Source organism: Abrus precatorius, unplaced genomic scaffold (genome assembly GCF_003935025.1).
Source record: "Abrus precatorius isolate BTA unplaced genomic scaffold, Abrus_2018 Scaffold4, whole genome shotgun sequence".
In the NCBI taxonomy this organism is placed as follows: Eukaryota; Viridiplantae; Streptophyta; class Magnoliopsida; order Fabales; family Fabaceae; genus Abrus; species Abrus precatorius.
Window position 1 is genome coordinate 10,768,039 of NW_020874384.1, and position 10,369 is coordinate 10,778,407.

General features: G+C 36.2%; 1 non-coding gene across 1 annotated transcript; it reads left to right on the forward strand.

Moving 5' to 3' along the window:
- The first annotated feature begins 946 nt into the window (after positions 1 to 946).
- Positions 947 to 1,053, forward strand: LOC113866445. The gene has a single exon (XR_003505085.1). It is a non-coding gene; the product is annotated as a small nucleolar RNA R71 (small nucleolar RNA).
- Positions 1,054 to 10,369: the final 9,316 nt, after the last annotated feature.

The window sequence follows — 10,369 nt, forward strand, 5'->3', positions numbered from 1 at the left end:
TTGCTCATAGTGATGCACAACCATGCTTTGATCATTGTCATGGGCGTGCTTGTATAAGCACGGTCGTGCTTCAGTTTCAGCAGGGGCGTGCTCATCAGTAAGCATGGGTGTGCATGTAGAATCATCATGGGCGTGCTTCTCTATAAGCATGGGTGTGCATGTACCTCTACTCTGCGATTCTTGTAGTTTCTTCCCACTTCTAAGGGTGATGGCATTGCATTGCTCCCTTGGATTAGGCTCAGGCTGAGATGGCAGTGTTCCCATCACTCTTTGACTTAGAAGGTTCATAATTTGCTCCAACTGTGCACTCATCTTAAAAGAATTGGCTTGTATTTCAAATTTAACCTCTGCAAACCTCTTATCAGTTTTCTCAATATGTTGGTCCAACTTGGATTCAAGCTCTGTCATCCTCTTATTAGAGTAATACACATATTGCATCATCTGTTCTTGAAAGTTGGACTGAGATCTAAGAGCTTCTTTTCCTTCAGGTCTTGCTCCCTGACTTTGCATATGAGGAGGGCGATAAATACTTGAATTTTGACTTCCAAAGCCATTCCCCCAAGAGTTAGGAGGATTACTCCTCCACCCTGAACTGTGATTGCCCATGAAATTTTCCTCCTTTTGCTTCGATTCTGGGCTTGCAAGAGCTCTTACAGGTTAGTCTTGAGCCTTCATTAAAGATTCTAGTTGCTTTGCAAGGGCTGCCATCTGGTTCATTAGTGGGCTGCTGCTCTCTGCTTGGTAGATCGGAGCAGTCTCTTTCCTCTTGATATCGTAAGAATCAGCGGTGTGCCACTGAAAGCTAGAAGATGCCATCTCATCTATCAGCTTGTATGCATCATCTGGATCTTTTCTTATGAGGGACCCTCTTGCTGCGGCATCAATTGTAGCCCTGGTAGTGATTGATAAGCCACTGTAAAAAATTTGTACTTGTCTCCACGTTGGAAAATCATGATGAGGACATCTCCTCAAAAGCTCTCCAAATCGCTCCCATGCCTCGAATAAGGATTTTGCTTCATGTTGTTGGAAGCAACATATCTTTGTCATAAGCTTAGAGGACCTTGATGGGGGAAAGTACTTTCCCAAGAATTATTGAGTGAGATCCTCCCAAGTTGTGATGGAGTTGGCTGGGAGTGAGGCGAACCAAGCATTCACCTTTTCAGATACTGAGAATAAGAAAAGACAGAGTCGAATAGCATCGTTAGAGACTCCATTGTACTTGATGGTATCTGTCAATCGGAGGAACTTTGTCAGATGAAGATTAGGGGTCTTCATTAGGCATGCCTCCAAACTGTATGGAGTTCTGGACCATGGTTATAAGTGCTGGTTTCAAGTCAAAATTGTTGGCCTCCACATTTGGTGCCGCAATGCTTCCAGAAGTGCCTCTAGCATGGGTGTCATGTAATCTTGAATTGATCTCCTTCCCTCTGTCATTCTTTACTCTCTCACTTCTTTTCTTTGTCTACGCGTTGTTCTCTCAATCTCCAGATCAAATAAACAAGTTGTAGAGCACTTAGAACGAGTGAGCATACATTAAAAGAAATTGTGAAATAAAAAATAATAAAAATAAAATAAATACGAAAATTATAAAAAAAATTATAAAAATTTAACATTAAACAGAACAATATAAAATAAAACACAAATTGCCTAAATCAATTAAATTTGAGATTTTCTTAATATTGAAAAAGCAATCCCTGACAACGGCGCCAAAAACTTGTTCGGAGGGCAAGTGTACCCATCGAGAAGTAATATAGGGTTCTTAAATTAAGTTCCCGAAATATCTTCCCATAAGGATTGTTTTCCAATTACTAAGAATGTCCTAATTCAATTGTTTAAACTTCAAAGATACGAGATTAATTAAAAGCAAGAATTTATAAAATCAATTATAAAACTAAGAGTAAGGAATACAATGCACGTCTTGGTTAAACTTATCGGAGAGGAACCTAGGGCATATGGGTTTCTCATTCAATCCTTTATGTTATTTTTCTATTTAACTCTAAATCTGATTTCCTTGTGATTACCAATCATTCATACGAATACTATCAATACCCAATGGTCATGAAATATTAATATTCTTTTCTCTAAATTAATATCCGTAATGGTCATGCAAGACATGAATTTGAGAAAGCTTAAGGAACCTATGAACTTGTTAATTTAATAACGATTAGAAGAGAAAGATTGGTTTGGTCCACCTAATCCTTTGTCTCGTTTTACCCTATAGATCTATTAATTAACCGAGGTACAGTCGTCTGACGATAAAATTAATTAGGATTAAGAAAGAAGCTCAATAGGATAAAATTTAATCACAAAACAGAAATCAAATTTAAATTCGAATATCAAAATTTCATAAATTCATGAACAATAGTTCTCATAGCCTTAGCTATGGACTTAGTTACTTATGCTAAAGAAAAGAACTAAAACAATCATAAACAAAGCCATAATCAAAAGAAATAGCAAACTAGAGTGTGAGATGTGTTCCCGGTCTTTAAGTACGATCGCTCGAAGCTCCAAGTCCCGCCAAGCATGTGCCAAGGATCCCGTGCAAGAGCGACGAGATCAAATGTATTCTAGAGCCAAAGCCAAGATGTCAAAATGGTGTTTTTTTACGATACCTGAGATCTTCCCTTTTATAGGATTTGAAAACCCTACAAACTCTTCATAAATGGGTTTCCCGCAGATGAGCACGGCCGTGCATGGGCTCGAAGCACCCCGTGCTTATTGAATGGATCTAGGCGTGCTAACTGCTGCGAAGCTCTAATCTTCCATCAATTTGGGCCCAGAATGCACCCAAAATCCACTTGCGGCCTCTTTATACCAAACTGCACAATTAATATATAAATTAGTGTAAAACCTAAATAAAATAAATATCAAATATGAATATATGGGCTATAAAAGAGGGCCTAATTACAGACTTATCAATCACATTCTTCCCCTATTGATTTTCCAATTTCCTTAATAACAGAAGTTGCAGAATTTATATTCAAAAAGTCGGTAATAGAATTATCACATATAGAAGAATTATTACAGTATTCACAAATGGAATTGTCTATAAAATCAGAAAAATTAATAGCAAAATTCTCTTCTAAAAATTCAGAAAATTGATTATCTATTAAATCATCCAACAAATTAATTTGGAAAATAGAGTGTTCTTCCAACGGATGCTTCATGGCGTCCAGAATGTTAAAGCGCACAATGCTGTCCCCCAACTCCATAGTGAGTGTCCCAGCATGCACATCAATTTTTGTTCTTGCGGTCTTCAAGAACGGTCTTCCCAAAATTATTGGTGCAGCACCTTTCACTAATTCTCCCTCTTGCATGTCCAAAATGTAAAAGTCGGCTGGGAAGATGAGATCATTTACTCTGACTAGTACATCTTCAACAATCCCAGTTGGGTTTGTTATTGTTGTTGGAATTCTCTAAACACTAGCAAGTGCACTAGGAATTGTAGCAAGTAATGAGTAAATTTAAGATCAGAATATTGTCTCCACAAGAAATTAGGAATTCAATTACCAATTCATAGAACAATCACCATTTGAGCCATACAAATTTGGAAAGTATGTAACATATGAAAGCAATGAACCAACACAATACAAAGAATTGAACTTGCAATAAAAACATAATGTGAAAGTTGTGATGAAATGAGATAGGAATGAAGAATAGTTAGGAATTTACTTCACAAGAATGTCAATATTAATTCAATTATATTTCTGAATATTCAAGCAATTGGTTAATTGACAATCAGTTTCACATATAACTAGTCAAAGGTTAATCCCTTAACTCATTGACCCTAACAATCCACTAATTCCCCCTAATCCCTTAGGTGAAGTTCAATTTCATGTTGCGTTAAGACTTAGAACCATAGGATTGCAGAATTAAGTGTACTTATCCCTAAGAAACCCCTAATACTGGTTGTTAATTCAGATCAGAGAATCAAATCCAATTCCCATTGGCAATTGTTCCTCTTTGATTAATCAAATGAATATCCATTCAAAGATCACATAAAGTGCAGAATTAACAACTCAATTAATCCAAAAACTCAAAAATTAGAAGCAAGAATTAAATCAATACATTAATTTGAGTTCCATAAACTCCTAACTTTGGAGAATTACAGAAACATGATGCCAGAGAAAGAGAAAGAAGGAGAAGAAGAGAAAAAACTCTGAAAAGCCATAGCCACGAGCTCCAATCCAATCCCTCTTCTTGAAGCTTTGAGGTTCGACCCCAGTCTTCTTTCTTACTCTCTCTCAACGACAATCTAACAGAAAAAATGGAAAATGACCGAAAGACCCCGAGGTTTGAGCTTAAAACATGTATTTATAGAAATCCCAATTTTGGGCGTTATCACTCTTACTGATAAGAGTGGCCACGTAGAAGCTCATGTGGTTTCTGGAAACTGGAACTATCACTTTCACTAGTAAGAGTTGCAACGCAGGAGGTCGAGTGGTTGCGTGTGATCACTTTCGAGAGTAAGAGTGGCCACGTGCAACTTGCCTTGATTCACTCCTCTCTGGAACATCCACTTTCGCTGGCAAGAGTGGTAACACAGAGCTATCTGAAATTTTGCCTTCTCTGGAACACTCATTTTCGCCAGCAAGAGTGTTAACGCAGAGCTCGCTGAAATTTTGACTCTCTGGAACACTCACTTTCGCCAACAAGAGTATCCACGCCCAGACTTCACTTCTCCTTTAAACTCTGGAGTGATCACTTTCACTGACAATAGTGATCACGCCCAGCTTGCATTCTATAATTCTTATGTTTTGAGTCCAGAATTGCTACTCTTTCTCTTCCTTTCCATTGATCTTCCATTTCCATGAACCTTGCTCAGATTATTCCTACAAAAACATGATTAAATTTTTAATTTCTAAGCAGAAATCTCACAAATGCTAAAATAACTAAGTATTCAAAGAAAACCTTCAACCATTCTATTTTTCTGAGTTTTTTTGCTTTTCTAACATATTTTCCTTATCAAATGGGTTAGAATTACACTAAAATATTAGTAAAATTAGGAATTCATCACTACCCCAAACTTGAATTTTTGCTTGTCCTCAAGCAAATCAAACTAAACCAAGGGTAACTCCTCCATTGTTCAAAATCAATTCACAACTGCTTATCTTAAAATTTTTCCAATTTCTAATTCTGTGATTTTGTAAATTTTCAATCAAGTGGTTCATCCAATTACACATCATGATAGTCACACTGTATTCATCAATTCTGGGCAAGAATTTTGCTATGTAAGTATATATATCAGCAAAGTTCATGTGAGTACAATTTATAAACATGATCACAGCTCACTTTGAAGTGTTTCTCTCATCACTCAACAGTGTTTGGGTACTGTTTTCTCTCTAAATCATCAATTTCACTACACTCTACCATATGCTTGCCCATATTCTCAATCTCCTTTGCTTAATACATGTAATCACATATGCAGAGGACTTTTTCAGGTTATAACAAGGCTAAGGTTAAGGTATGTGTTGAACAAAATGGAAATAATACATGCAATTTCAAAAGATCAGAGGCATTTTGAGTGAATGATTTTTAAAACGAGCCTGGAACTGCATTATTTCTCATTGATTCTCTCACTTATGCAGCAAACAAAATTATTTTCGTGTAGTAAAATTTTCATTTTCTTTCTCTTCTTTTCTTGTTTTCATTCACTGGCTGTGGAAAATGGGTTTTGTAGATAAATCTTTGAAAACAGAAGAGCGAAGGCATTGGGCATTTTCTACCAATTCAGGAGTGTGGTACATGTCCTCTTTGGTCATTCCCATTTTCTGACCAATATCCAGCATGATACACTCCAACAGCATAAGTCCAGCTTTGACATTGCTGTGGAGTTCAGTTTGCCTCTCAGCCAGCTAGTTTTGCCTTTCAGCCATTAGCTTCAAGGAGTCCTTCATCATCAAAGGCTTTTCCTTTCTGTATTGAGAAGGAATGGGAGTTGCAGAGGTGCAGGAAGTGGTGGCATAAATTTCTTTCACCATAGAGACAGAAATGGGAGGCACAAACCTAATCTTTTCTTGGTATTCTCTAAAGTCCACACCTGCATCTTCACAGAGCAGTGTGATTATTGAGGGAAAAGCCAGTGAATCCCTCTTTGTCTTCAGGATATTTAGGATGCACTTGCTGATAATTTCCCCCACATCTATGTACATGTCTATGACTATGGCAAAAAGCAACTCAGCCCTATTCATTGCCAATGTTGAGCTGTGTTTTACTGGTATGAAGGAATTCAGTATAAACATGCTTCACACCTTGGCAAAAGGCAGTAAATTTTTAGTGACTATGCACTTGGGCTTCTTAGCCTGGTTCAACTTCCAGGTTGTTCCTGGCCTTCCAATCTTTTCTAGAATTTGCACATAGTCAATGTCAGGACTATTCTTGAATGCACTGAATTCCAACTGTGCAGGCTGCGGTGCAGAATTTATGTTCAACACTCTGTTAATGTTTGCAGGAGTGAAGTCCACTCTCATCCGCTTCACCATTGTGTTGAACTTAGGAAATTTGTCTCCTTTAAACCTCACAGCATTGGTATAAAACTCCTAGGTTAATTCCCTCCTACCCATTCCGGCTAAAGAATAAAAGGATTCCCAATCCCTCTTCTGAATTTCTTCGTTGTATTCTGGGTAATTGTCTCCAGTTATTTCAAAAGCTCTGTCTGGGACAATCTTCCTCCTCAGAATATTTGCCTTGAAGAAGTTTTCATGGGCAATACTTCTGAACCTTGGATTACAGACTTCAATTGGTGAGGAAGCTGAAACACTATCTGTTCTGTCCTTCTTTGATTTAGGAGTATTTTTGGAGGTTCCAGCTTGAATGTTCCTGTTGGATCTCCTTTTTGGAGTGTTGCTGGAAGATCCAGCTTGATTCTTCCTAGAGGAGCCAACTAGTGTGTTCAAAGAAGTTTTGGCCATCGTTCAGTTTCTGCAAAAAAGAAGTAATTTGACAGTTTAAATTTTTAAGACATAATGGTTAAAGTATAAATTTCTGTACTGCAGAAAGTTCAATCAAGCAATTTTTCAGAAATTCAATTTTTTCTAACACTATAATCATGCAGACTGCTATTAAGATAATTCAACATACAACTGCACAAGCTTAAGCATTTACAGTCAAATCCTGTTAAATCCCAATATATAAATTCAGAGTGCACACTCTCAGAACATATCAGGTTAACGTAGAGGGATTATTACAGGTCTTAACCAAATTTCTACAAGACTCTGTAATTTCAACATAAGAGTTATTTTAGTAGAACAAGGTATGTCAATATTCAGATATAAAAACACAGATGCACAGAATTGATTAACCAAATTCAGAGAATTTTTAAATTGACCTCCCTATTTTGTAAATTCAGAATGCACACTTTTACAGAAATTTATGGTAATGCAGAAGAAGATTCACAAATCTCAACCAATTGTCAACACAGTTTTTCAACTCACACATTGTCAGTAAAAAGTTATTTTATCATAATACAACAAAGTTGATTATCATAACATTTTTCAAGCATTCAATTGTATTTCAGAGCAATAGATACCTTCAAATAATCACACTCAACAATTTCAATTCAAACATTTTCACTGAAGTCTTATTATGTCAACCCAATTCCTACAACAATTTTGTTCATATAAAGCCCACCACTGTATAATGCAGGTTTAAATTTTCCAATAAAATCATAAACAATAGTGAAAACTTATTCAAAGCCTTGCCCATTTCTATTGTTGAATCAAATCATATCAGAACAATGTCCCATTACTCATTCGAGATTTTCTTCTAACTTTAAAAATAGAAAATATACTGATGAACGAAAGATTTTCTCATTTGCAAAAAGGTTTGTCGTCAACCTTCATCAAAATATGCAGAAAAATTTATGTAGTCTAAGATGCAAGCCTAGGTCGTCTCCCATGAATCATTGGACGAGTGACCAAATATCAAACATGTAGTGTGCAATGTATTTAGAAAGCAAGTAAAAAAAGGGGGTTTTGTGATTTCAAGTTCAATCAACTTAAGCAGAAAATTAAATTGTAAAGTTCAATCGATAAAATGTAGTAACCCCTAGTTCATTCATATAAACTCTATCCCTATTCCTCTCAAGATTTAATACTCTTCCTCTCCTCGCAGAATTAGGTGGATTTAACAAGCGAAAATCAACCTTATGTTTTCATATGAATTAAGCAATCCAATGAACTCCAATCTCTTATTCCTTGATTACGCAATCTTGGAATTAAACAAGAATTAAGCAATTCAAATTTAGAATTTCCTTAAAACGAATTAGGGTTCATTACGCAATGCTCCCCTCATTCAACCATTAATTCGATTCAAGAGTTTGGGAGGAAGAAATTCATGGAAGAAAAATATTTGCATTAACATTCAAAAACCAAGAATTCAAGAATCCATATGAACTCACTAGAGATTACAAGAAAATTAACCCCCCATGAGGATGGGTCTTACAAGTACAAAATGAAAGTAAAGAGAAATTAATAACATCAATACAAAAATCAAAGAAAAGTAAGGAGAAAATGTTAATCAAACCCTAGGTTGGACCCTTGGCTGTCACCCAAGGCCACCCTAGGCTCTCCAAGAGTATCCTAAAATTTATGGTATATCTGAGAGAAAAAGTTCTGCAAAAGTCCCCCTACCCTAAATGGTAAAAATCCATATATAGAAAAGTTGACGCCTTCAGAGTAGTTACTCTCGTTCACGACAGTGAACACTCTCGATCATAGTAATTACTATCGTTTACAAGAGTAAACACGCGCGAGCATAGTGATTACTATCATTCACAAGAGTAAACACGCGCAGGGTCCTGAACTCTGGGGCTCTCTGAAGTGTTTACTATCGTTTCTGAGAGTAAACACGCGCAGGTCTGGGTGCTTCCTTTGGTTCTGGAGTGATCACTATTACTTTTGAAAGTGGTTACTCTGGCCTGTCCTCTGGATCTAGCTTGCTGTAGTGTCCACTTTCACTTCTGAAAGTGATCACTTTCAACTCAAAATTTCTCAAAGGCTAAAAATCTATGGAAAAAGTCTAGAAATTCCTGCACAATTATTCAAATGATCAAAATTGTAAACTATATCTATGTAAATTAATGTAAATTAACCAAAAATTAAGAAACCTATGATAGTTGGCCAAAATGATGTTTTTATGTTATTTACACTTCCTAAGTTTACTTTTTCTATTAAGAAACATCAAAATGACAAGTAAAAATCCAATAAAAAGTGGATTCATCATATACAGATGCACAACCTTAAACAATCAGATTAAGAGAAATTTAAATATTCCTAATTTGGAAGTTCGGAATGCATTCACTCTTACAACAAAACAGGGTAGCAGGGAGCAATATGTTCAGGTTTCAACTAATTTTTCAAACATGGGTTTTCAACCCAATCATTTTCAACAAAAATGATTCAATCAAAGTAATGCAGATTCGAATCTTCTAAAAAAAAATTTAAATGACAGGGAAACTTATTCAGTGTATTGTCCATGCTTTTATTGAGTCAAATAACCTCAAAACAATTTCCTATTACCCCCTTTTTTAGTTACCCCAAAATATTAACACAGATAACCCTAATCTGTTATTTCAGAGAGAAAAGGATGTAGAAATATGGGGAAAAGGATGTAGAAATATGGGGAAAAAGCTTGTTGCTGCTTGGTTAATGTATGCAAGGATTGAAATCGCAGAGAATGTTCAGAGAGAAGAGGAATTTTTAGGTGTAAGGGTGTGTGCGTGTTCACTTTGTTTTATATTTATAGTCACACTTAGGCACGTGACAACTCTAAACAGGAAAAGTGAACGTTACATCATTTAAGACACTCAATGTGGTTACTCTATTTGATTAGAGTGAGCATTCCAGAGAGTTAAATTTTCTGGGGAGGGGCGCGCTATCACTATTGCTGGGCAAAGTGATAACGCGCAAGCAGTGTTGCAACTTTTTTCACAAAAAGGAGTAACACACATAAGAGAAATCAAACTTACTTGTGCATAACCACTTTTGCTAGGGAAAGTGAGCATTCAAGAGAGTATGTTTTCTCATTTGCCTCTGCGTGATCACTCTCATCAATGAGAGTGAGTGTTCCAGAGGAATGTGTTTACCTTGATGCCTCTGCGTGATCACTTTTGTTAGTAAAAGTGATTGTTCCATCAGAGATCCTCAAAATGCATTCCCTGTGTAGCTTCTTTCTTGCAAAATAGTGACTCCTTTCATTAATCAAATGCCTCTAAAACCTCAATTAACTCACTTCTCACACTCTAATCCTTCAATTTACTTCTCTCAATCCTCAAATATCTAATCAATTATGAGATTCAATTCAGAAAACCAGATGCAGCAACATATTTGTAGAATTTGCATAGAATTATAAAACATGAATATGCAGAATT